Raw genomic sequence first — 12,356 nt, forward strand, 5'->3', positions numbered from 1 at the left:
TAATGCTGATCCTGATAAAGTTCTCTGAAACAACAAAGTCATCTGTTCGTCGTTGAGCCCCATAGTGCGCATGTTGGTAACATACACCTTAAGATGTGTTTTCGCACACCCTGTACCACTGAACTTGTCCATTTCAGGCATCACAAACTTCTCTGGCAAATGGATTCTAGAGATGCAGTTCAGAGCTTCAATGCTTGCTGCAATTTCATCGATACCTTTTATACTCTTCATAGCTGACTCTAATTGAGACATTCTGTTAGCTAACACCAGATTTTTATCAACATACTCTTTGTCTCCGTCGAGTTCGAAAACTTCACGTGGACGTTTCTCTTCTACCTTCTTTCTTTTTGGGTCATTTAGGAGATTGCCCGTTGATTTCGAGGTCTGTTCTAACACTTCCACTTTGCCTTTTATACTTTTGATATCATTGACAAAGGCTGCCAAAATTTTTATGGATGTGAGCTCAGATTCTGAAGTCATCTATGCTTGTTGACTTGGTACTGTAGCTCGTTCTAACCAACTGGACTTACGACTCCAACTAGGAGGTGGACGCTTGAGTTTGGGCGCAATGATAATCCTATATGACCCATCAAAGGTAGATTTAGTCAATTTTAGTATTACCCCCTTGATAACATTTTAAGGGATCATTTTATTGAGGTTTGTGCACCAATCCATTAATTAATCCATTCACACAATGAACATTCAAAAAAAGAAATACATATTTATTCAATAGCTTTATTGAAAATGATTGACAAAAAAATATTCTTATTAAAACATCTTTCAACAAATTTGACTTGAACTATTTTTACATGGACGCTTGGCTTTGTCTTGGTGGTCATCAGGATTGCTGTCAGGCTTGATCCTCTTGGCTCTAACGATTGGCTTTTGAATTCTGCTAGTCTGTTGGATACCCTAAGGTGCGTTTGTTCCAAGCCTTCTTAATGAGATGCACTAACTTTTCAATCAAAGGCTCGGGGGGAAAGAAAGCTTTGGGTTGAGGCAAAGAGGACTCTATAGGTACTTCGTACTGTTCTGGGATCAAATTAGGATGGTAAAAAGATGTTTATTCTAAATCGATCAGACGGACATAGTAGGATCCTTTGGTTCCTAGAATAGGGGGATCAATCATCCACCAAGGACATCTTAAACCGATATGACGGGTAAGATGAGAATCTAACCATTTGCTCCAAGCCTGGACAGAGTTGTGACGCATTAACAGGTTTCTTTTGGAAAAGTGCTCGGGCTCATACTCGAGGTTTGAAGGAAAATCTACAATTTTGAGATGGTCACAAAGTCACATATAGAGTAAGTAGGGGCTACCATTGAAGCTTTTCCCCTCACCATTTTTTATGGCATCTAGACTTGAGAAAGTTTCAACTAGGATGAGAGGTACTGGGTTGATTTTCTTGGAGAGTTCGGATGCTATATCTATGAAGGACTCAGGGATAGTTTGGCCATCACTATTGGAGGTCAATACGTATTGATCTAGGATTCCTAGGCACAATCGATAGTCTCTAGTGGCACGCCAGGCTTCTGATTTTACATTGATAGGATGACTGCGGGAGCGATACAGGCCTAGTAAAGGTATTAAGTCCAATCTTCCGTTATGAACTAAGGCCTTGGCTTCTTCCTTGGAAATGTTCAGTCCTGTGGTGAGGTCACCAGAATATCTGATCTTCAATGAGGGCCTGACTAGAAGTCCTAAAGTGGATATCCCTATGATGCCACAATAATCCTCGTGAGTGGGGCACAAGTACATATGCCCAATATGGAATATGTGAAGGTAGGGATTCCAACGCTTAGCCACAGCATGTAAGAGGTTCCAATCTATCTCAAACTCATGGAAGTAAAGAACACTCCTTAACATGAATCTCCCAAAATTGATCTTCTCTACAGGGTGCATCCCTGTGACGGTTGTTTTGATTAACTAATCGATTGGGTTATCGCCTACGACTAGCATCCTGGTTTGACACAAAAGGGTATTTTAGTATACTTCCAAGGTCCATGTAAAATATCAATTATTTTTTATTTGAAAATTTTTATTCTTATGAAAAATATTTTCTTGAAAACACCTTTTCTTAAAAAATTATTTTTTCTAAAGAATACTTCTTTTGGAAAACATTCTTTTCTGAAAACTATTTTCCTTCCATAAACTATTTTTCTTCTTTGAAAATTTGATTTTCATTTTGATTTAAATGGCCCGGTCCATCATGATTGTTGGATCAAGATGGACTGGGTCATTATTGAATTTTTGCAAGAAATGGATTCTTTATTGGGTCGGTGCACCCATTTTAATTTCTAAAAATAATATTTTTGATCCTTGAGGACAATTATACGCTCTGATCTCATCATTCACATACACTCATCAATCATAGTTTCCATTCAATAAACAACCCGGTAATACCCACGATAAGTTCGAATCGTGACCTATATGGGAGGTTTCTAGACTCTAAGCTTACTATATGTAATGCATTTTTATCTAGCCACCCTTGCCCAAGTACACCTATATACCAGATGGTACGTGGTGACTTGGTTTAATAAACCGTATATATGATAATTTAAAACTTCAACTCACTTCTCTGAAGTAAAAAACAGCCAGTTTGATCCTCAATTGAGAGGTGGCGCACGATGCTGAGCAAGGGCCCACTTAAATACCTCTCGTCTAGAATAGACGTAGTCTATCCCCCTCGTACAGTAGGATACAGCGGGACAGGATCTCGCTTAGGTACCGGGTTTGACTAAGAAGTGCAATTGATGTACTTAGATTATCTTTGATATACCTATGGGTACGAGTCAAGAGTTGTAGCTTTCATAAATGGTTTGGCATCCCACGAAGGGACCAACCACATACTAGTATTACGTTGGCAATCGGGACATGTGACTGTGTGACTTACAATAGGTTGAAGGCTCAGGTCGCTCCAGCCTTGGTGCATCGATATACCTTTCAGAGTCACCTGATCAGACGGTACTAATGCCCCAGTTTGATATACCCTAAGGTACGTGACTGGAGTTGTGGTTTTCATGAATGATGTCGCATCTCCGAAGAGACCGGGCCATGCACTAGTACCACGTTGGCTATATGGGACGTGCAAGCGTGCAAAGCAATAAACGTGCTAGTGGTGTGTGTAAAATAGGGTGGGGTGTACCCGAGGCCTTTTCCAAACACTGGGCCCATGGCCCTGATCATACCATCATAACATTGATACCACATAAACATGAATCAAAATAAACATTATTCCAATCACATTATTAAAGATACGCACATCAAACCTATCAAGATCATGGCACTGTTAGATAGGCAATTGAGACAACGAATAATAATTGGATCCAATCGTTGGCACAAGCTCATTATTTTTAGTCCAAACCAAAGAGATTCTTTTTATGGTCCAATCAAGGGTGGTTTTGGGTGACCCGAAATAAATCGAGGCTTCAATGAACATTAAATTGAAGATAACATGATAGTTATTGTGATTTGGAGTAATGAATCCCCTTTTTTTTATTTCTTTATTTAAAAAAAAAACTTTAAAAAAAACTAATTGATTTTAAAGAAAAGAAATTCTTTTCTTTTTTGGTTGCCAACACACAATTTTTTACTGCTGCCAAAACATCCAACATGCCGTCAGCACATACAACATTCATTTTTTTGTATATGTTGCTGTTTAGCAACACACAACAACAACAGCACAACAACAACACACAACACGCAACAGTAACACCCAACAGCAATAACAACACACAATATCAACATCCAACATCAACAACAACACAACAACAACACCCAACAGCAACATCAACACACAACAGCAACACCTAACAGCACCTGCACATTTTTTTTTGTTGCTACCAACAACACACAACAACACATTTTTTTTAGAAGAAAGGAAAAAAGTAATATGCTGCTAAAGGTCAAATCGACACGTACCTAATGAACAACCAATAAAATTTTCTTCTCTTATGTATACCATCAAGGAATAAATTAGCACACACCCAAAACCTTTTTTTTTAAAGGACAGGTCTAGATAAAAAAATAAAAAATAAAAAATAAAATAAATAAATAAATAAATAACCTGATCCGATAATCATTATTCTACCATCAACAAAAATCACCTCTTTGCAATCTTAAACGACCCACAATTGAACCACAAAAATAATACTTGATTGAACCAAAATAATATGCTAAAAATAAATATAAAAAATTACCGAGAGAATATAATACAAACCTAAAAAATAAACGAGTCAAATAAATTAAAAAAATTTAGGTCTAAATGGCAATGTTCCCATACTTGGGATTTTTCAAGTTTGATCCTCAAAAGTCCCCAGTGGAGTCGCCACTGAAAGTGCCCTTGATCCACGGGGTATGCGGATCCACTTTTGACCTTTGAGGTTTAGGAGTCGCCACCTAGTTATTATGGTCTAGGAACCGAACATTGACTCTAAAAGGCAAAAGAAACTAATCTACGAAAAATAAGAAACTAAGTCCGGGGATCACGTTACGGAGTTGGAAGGTGTTAGGCACCAACCCTGCCCGACAAACGTCAGTCTCTACTAATTTCCAAATAGAACTACATTGCTAAAAAGACCTAATCAATAAAAAAATAAAAATACTTATTTTTTCCGAACGAAATGATTTTTTTCCCTCAGATCTAATAGAACAACTTCTTGTACAGTATTCCTCGCTTCGTTTTGTCACCGGATCTGATTTCTGATCTCAAAGTGAGGTATCTCTTTCTTAGATCTGAATTCTTCAAAATTTTTTATGGATTTCTGGGTATTTTTGAAGGACTTTTAGGTGTTTTTTGAGCTAAAATTGAGGTATGGGTGTTAGGTAAGGAGTTAGGACTTCAAAATTAGGATTTATGGGAGGCTAGGGAAGTTTTTTGACCTACTTTTTCTAGGATTTATTATTTGATGCGAAAATAGGTTGTGAGGACCCCTATTTATAGATTTTTTAAGTGTTTGTTTAGATAGAATTAGTATTTAATTATAATTATTTTAGTTAGAGTTATATTTTAATTAGAATTATTTTAGGTAGAATTATTATTTAATTAGGATTGTTTTAAATAAAATTATTATTTAATTAGAACTCTATTAGGGTTTTGACTTTTGGTCTTACTTGATTGACTTTAAGATTTTGACTTTAGTCTTACTTGATTGACTTTAATATATTGACTTTAGTCTTACTTGATTGACTTTAATTTTGATTTTAATCTTACTTGATTGACTTTAATATCTTGACTTTAGTCTTACTTGATTAACTTTAATATATTGACTTTAGTCTTACTTGATTGACTTTAATTTTTTGGAGAACCCCCCTCTATTATATCTTTAATTATTTGGACCCCTAAATGAAGGGGTCCTTGAATAAATATCTTAGCAATCATCAACAATTTTGCCTGAAAGCCTGATTAATTGATTTTTTTGATCAAAATTTTTAAATTAATTTTATTAATGTTTCATTTTAATTATTTAATATTTTATTTATTAATTTTAAAATTTTTAATTATAAAAATTATAAAATTATCGTTTTGCCCTCGGAGAGGACTTTTTGTGTTTCAAGTCGATTTTTGATGTTCTATGATGTTTTAGAATCGATTTTTTGTAAGGAATTCAATGGAAATATTGGCTTGTGTCATTTATGAAATTTTTTGTGTGGAATGGTCGTGAAAATTTTTAGGGGCATTTTCGTAATTTTGTCGAATTCTATGAAAATTGGCGGAATGATTTATTTGGTTTCGATTTGTTGTTTTATGTGTTTAAAAGGGTTTTCCTAAGCGTAATGTAGGCTCCAGGGATATTTTAAGGTTAGGGGTATTTTGATAATTTGATCATTTTTTAGTGATTTTTATCGTAAAACTTCTTTTTATCTGAAAAATGATGATTTCTAAGCTTTTGGGATTATATTTTCCTAACGTAGCGCAGTTTCTACAGTTTTGTCAGTTGGAGATACCTCATCCGGATTTCTGAAACATATCTAGTAACAAAATAAAGCATTGGAATAAACATCCATCATTGGGAACCATTGCAATCGGGTTGACGAGTTGATTAATCAGGTGAATGCAAAAATAGGGTGTCTACATACCCCTTTTTGGTACTTTAACTGGTCGAGGTGGCAAAAATTAACAATTCTTGTTTGGTCTTAATATATTGACCTTTCAGTTTTCATCTTATTTCATCATGATGCCTTTTCTGGCATCTTTGAGTCACTTTTTCATTTTTTTTTCTTCGATTGTAATCACTGTCTTATTATTTTGTAAATTTATTTTTCATGTCGTATTCTTCTTTATTTTTTATGTGGCCTCAATTATGATCGTTACACTTGTCTTATTGTTATATGTCAAATTGGGCCCACATCTCAAGCCATGATCAAGCTTTTTGTCTAGAAATCAGACACTACTATGGATGATTAAAATTCTATGACTAGAGTATTGGGAGAATTTGAGAATTGAAGAGCCCAACTTTTGAAGAGTTGATTAAAAGAATCAAAGAAATCAAGAATCAAGTATTGAGATAACAAAATTGTTATTGTTATCGCTATCTAGATGAAAAAAATCGTTATATAGCGAATTTTGACTGCTAAAATCGCTATACAAAGATTTCACTATCCAATTTCTTCAGTGTATTTCATTTCTTTTCATTTCTAGGATTATTTTTCTGCAAGTTTTTTATCTTTGGAAATTACTTGTTCTGTACGTTTTTACTATTTTGGGATTACTTGCTCTATAAGTTTCCTCCCCTTATGATTTCTTTAGATTTTAGATCATTTTATTTTAATAAATCCATAGAGAAAAAAAAATTTAGAGAAAGTAAAATTTCTGAGATTCTCTTCAAATCAGAGAGAAATCTCTCCAATTAAAGTTGGGATTCTTTGTAATTCAAGAGTAATTCACTCAAAGAAAGAACAAGATATGGAAATTTATTCAAATTCGCAAGAATTTGTCCAATCTAGAGGAGGTAATATCGATTCTATGTTAGAATTCAAGTTATCTTTATTTTTCACTATCAATTCTTGGTTCTTCACCCATAATTCTCGATTTTATCGTTAAACTTGAGTTTCCACTATGGAGTTTGATTGATCAACTCATAAAATTAGTTTTCATCGATGAAAATGGTTTTTCCAATTAGTGAATTTAATTTTCTATTATTAATCTTGATTTTAGACCCTAACACCTAATTTTTTTTTATTAAACTTCTTGATTGAATTTGGAGTTTACTTCAGATTCGATTGAGATGTGATTCATTTTTAATCTGAATCTTGGAACTGAAGAAAACCATGAAATCTGAGACAAAGACAATCACGTCACTACATTGTGGGATTGGATCCTAGGTCCTTCTCTTTTTAATGGGGATGAGATCAACCAAGAACTCATCACTATCCTCAATTTAGAGCCAATAAATCAAACAAATTACTATGTCTCATTTACCAAATTATCTATAATATTAGGTCGAATCCACATCATTAGACAGTCATTCATCTCAGATCCATAGATTTCCCATCCACAATCATCCATACCTCACATTTCCAATCCAGTCATCACCAACACCCGTTATCGTCAGAGAGGGGAACACCTATTTTTATTGGCTTTAATTTTTGTGAGCCGCCTAGGATTGTCCATATCTCATAAATCATTTTTTCTTTATTTACTAGCCTTTATTGTTGCCTTTGAATGACTCCGCTTATGGATGGGGTAAAAGGGTGCTTTGTCATCTTTTTTTTTTTTTCTATTTATGGGTCTTCTACTTTGCATTTTTTCTTCGTTTTTGTTCTACTCTTCTTGATGGACATCATTTTTCTGTGCTAATGGTGGATTTAAAATATTTGCTCCTTGTTTGATTTTTTACTAGTAAGTTTGAAGGGATGAAGTGACATTTTCGCCTATGTTGGCGTTATGCTACGTGAAGAATTTTCTTTGGATCGTCGTTTAGGGGAGGGTATTACAATGACTTCTCGGGTTTGTTTAGGGTTGGAAATAATATGAAGGAGTTCTCTTATAGGAGAATTAGTTTTACATGTGCAGTTATTTGCATGCTTGAGGGTTTTTCCCTAGGAGAAAATCTTGATAACGTGCGTTTTTACATCTTGGATAGACTTGTTTCTTGGAAAGTCTATAAATTTAAGATATACTCTCTTACTCTTCGGCTCAGACCTATAAACCACACTCTAGTTTGGTTTCTCAAAAATCCATGCACTCGTGTACCTCAAAAGCCAAGTTTCGAGCTTATCTATTGGCTCTATCGTTGGTCATTTCATATTAGACATTTTTTTTTCTTTTCTTTTCTTTTCTTTTCTTTTCATTTCTTTTGTTTTATTGCTTTTTGTTTTACCAAGTTATGCCCTGTGTAAAATGTAATGTGCATTTAATTAATGGAAAACTATCATTTTGTATGTTACGTTCCTTGTTTTCCGAGTAATTTTTAGTATGGGGCATTGATTTTCTTGTTCTAACAATATTAATTGATTTGTTTGTTTGGATGAAGGGGTGCAAACTGATTGTTTTTATGCAACTTTACTCAAACTCATATGTTCTTGGTGTGCATGTGTGTTAGAGAGTGGGAATTCCTGCCTATATGTCTTTTAAGATAAGGTCAGTTTTGACGAAATAGATTCCTAACTCAAATACACGAGTGCCTCAGGAGAAGGCTTGGTGTTAATGTTACTCATATTTCTCCTCTATACATTAGAGTGTCTCTTCCGAATTCGATATTCAGTGCTTGATCGAATTACTCCTTTCGAATATGCGAGTGTCTTGGCGACGAATTCGCTTTTATTTGAAAATTCTATACTTATAAACACGTTTGCCTAACTTCAAAAATGAACTCGATGGTGGTATGCTTGATGTTTGTATTTCTTGGTTTGTAAAATTTGGTACATGCACTAATTTTGACAATGCTTCTTGGGAGCATAGTACGCAGTTGTCCACTATTGACAAAACTTTCTAAGAAGGATGGCATTCCATTATTTTGAGAGGACATCACCTGTTGATATTTTTAGATAGTATGCCCCTGCTTTCCCGAATCTTTTGACTATGTATGGTCCCTCCCAATTGGCTCTAATCCTTCTGTAATACGAGTGTTTTATTTATTATTGGTAAGCCTTGAGATGTTTCAGAGCGTCATCCCATTTTTCTTCAAGTGGATCGAGGTCAAGCATTCTTGCCACATCATTTTCCTCAATCCCAACTAGGGTCGTTCTCAAGGTTGGTACCAATACCTCCGTAGGGATGACTGTTTCGATTCCGTAGGCTAGGCTAAAAGGGAATTCTCCCACTGCTCTTTTTAGTGTAGTTTGGTATGCCCACAATACCCCAGGTAGTACATCCCAATTTTCTTTGGCATCATCTAACTTTTCTTCATGTTTGTTAAGAAAGTTTTTTTGACACTTCAGCTTATCCATTACCTTGAGGGTGCCAAGGTGGTGAGAAGAAGTGCTTGATATCCATACTCTTTGAGAAGGCTTGGATGGTGACATTGTCAAATTGTTTCCTATTATTCGAAACCAAGATTCAAGGTATTCTAAATCTTGTGTAGACACCCCGTCTTGCATTCGTCTGATTCAACAACTCGTCACCTAGCTATTGTGGATTCCTAATGATGAGTAGAGAAATATTAAGAGATTGAAAGGGTCGATTGTAGTCTCTCCGAACCCCTATTAGAATACTCCAATTCCTTCTCAATTTTTTTTTTCTTTTTCAATACACATGACATAGAAATTACACATTCATTGGATCGCTATACGTTTCGATGACCTTAGATACCTTATTACACTAGAGAAATTTGACTATACAACATAGAAATGATCAATCCAGAACCAAACCAAGCCTTTTGCTAAAAGTTGAAAATTTTAACAAAATGACCAAAATACCCATACTTTCGATATACCTCTAGAGACTATGTTATGCTAGGAAAATTCAATTTATTAACGTAGAGATCATTAAATGAAATTTATCAATCAAATTGAAAAATTTTAAAACGACCGAAATACCAATGGTAAATCCATTCAACAAAAGAAATTTTAATTAATTAAAACTTTATAAGTCTTTAAGAAATTTAACAATTTAAAAAAAAAATGAACAAATTTAAATTCAAGCATTGAAATATTTAAAAGATTTAAGAAATGAAAATATTTAAAAAATTAAACACAATTAAGTTAAAACATTTAAAAAATTAAATATATTTCAAATGTTTAAAATAATTTAAAAAGATCTAAATTTAATTTAAAATATTTAAGGAATTTAAACATTTAAAAAACTCCATCAAATTAATTATTTTTTAATAAATAATCAAGAGAATTGCTATTAACACACCAATTTTTTCTTGTAGCACACTAAGTTATATATGAATATTTTTAAAAAAGGATTGGTGTGTCATAAGTAAAAGTTGTGATACTAATAAAATCTCTCTAAATCAATCTTTAATTAGCATGGGACCCACAAATAAAAAAATTGAAGAAAACAAATAAAATTGGAGTTTTACATGGCTGAACTTGATCCAACGTCCTATACATGGGTCCCACAAGACATTTGGAAAACGTTTTTCTCGTTGGAAAATCCCTTGGAAATCAATGTGTTTGGTCCCACAAACTCAAAAAAATTGCAAAGCATAATAAATTGGAATAAAGGCCTGCCACTCACAAAGGGGAATTTTTCCTTGTGAAGTCGACTGAATTTAAAAGCCAAAATCCAAAAAGAATTTATTTTTTTAAGAAATCACTCATTCTAAAAGAAAAGTTAAACGCCACACGTTGACTATTCTAACTATAACAAAGAATCCTAAAAACAAAAAACAAAAATTCCTTCTCATCCACTTCACCCACGTTGGACAATCCGTCAAAGAAAAAAATTCTTTTCAAGTACTCCATTTACGCTAAAGACTTCCAATGAAATAAAAATTTACGAAAATCAAAACTAGGGATGTACATTTTAAGCGTGACCTAAAAATCGATCGAAATTGAGGATCAAAATCGAATTGAACCGACGAAAAAACAGTTCGAGCTTGGCTTGACCCCCTAGATCGGATCGGATCGAACCCAAACCAAACTCGATTCCGTTACCCTAGACCGAACTCGAACCGACCCCAGATCGAAAACCCAAAAAAATTTTAAAAATTTCAAATTTTTACATTACCTGAAAATCGAAACTAGGAATGTACATTTTAAGCGCGATTTGAAAATTGATCGAAATTGAGGATCAAAACTGGATTGAACCGACGAAAAAACAATTCGAGTTTGGCTTGACCCCCTAGAACAGATCGAACCCAAACTGAACTCGATTTGGAAACCGTTACGCTAGACCAAACTCGAACCGACCCAAGATCGAAAATTTGAAATTTTTTTAAAAATTTCAAATTTTTATGTTACCCCCCCCCCCCCCTTCCAAAAAAAAAAAACTTCCAACCCAAGACCAGACCGAACCCAAACTGATTTTTTTTTTTTAAATGATAAAAAAATTCAAAAAAAAATTTAAATATTTTTACCCACCCCAACGGAATTATTACTATTTTTAAACCGTTAGGAGGGGGGTGAGAGTAAATATGAATGTTTTATTTTTATAAATACCCCAAAATGAATTTCATTATTCACTATTCCAAATTCTCCCAAATTCTCTAAAAAAAATCCATAAAAATTTTCTAAATCTCTCAATCTGTTTAATTTATTTTCATAATTTTGTACTAAATTATTTAAGATCCCTATTGAATTGAGATTTATTCTCAATTTATTTGATCATCAAGTGATCAATATTCTTATACGTAGCAAGATCAAGATCAAATCATCAACAAAGTGATCAAATCATCATTAAGTGATCAAGACCAAGTCTTCATCAAGTGATCAAGATCAAAGTCATCATCAACTGATCAAGAATTTCTTCTACGTGGTAAGATCAATCGATCAAATCGACATGTGGTACGATCAATCAATCAAAATCAATTTTTTTGATATAAAGTGTTGTAGTTCTAATTTTCTTTTCCTTAATATTATTAGATTAAACTTTTCCTCCCATTTTTTATTTTTTCTCTACTTCCAAGTGAAGTCTAATTAACCTCGATTAATTTTAATTTTATTATTAATTTTTATATAATGGATCTTCAAAATATTAATATCGATGATTTTCAAATTTTTAATGATCCTCAAAATTTTGATTTTAATTATTTTTGTTACGGGGGCACTGGTAATGATCTGGAACCATCTAATCCTAATCTCTCAAAAAAATCGAAAAGATTACAATTCGAGGCATGGCAATATTTTACTTTAATAGATATTGTAAATCCGAATGGAAGTAAAACGGAAAAAGTAAAATGTAATTATTGTCGAAACATTCTAACTTATTCTAGTACATCTATTAGAAACTCACAATGAATAAACA

The sequence above is a fragment of the Akebia trifoliata genome, chromosome 11 (assembly GCF_017979445.1).
Source record: "Akebia trifoliata isolate Shusen 1 chromosome 11, ASM1797944v1, whole genome shotgun sequence".
Taxonomy (NCBI): Eukaryota; Viridiplantae; Streptophyta; class Magnoliopsida; order Ranunculales; family Lardizabalaceae; genus Akebia; species Akebia trifoliata.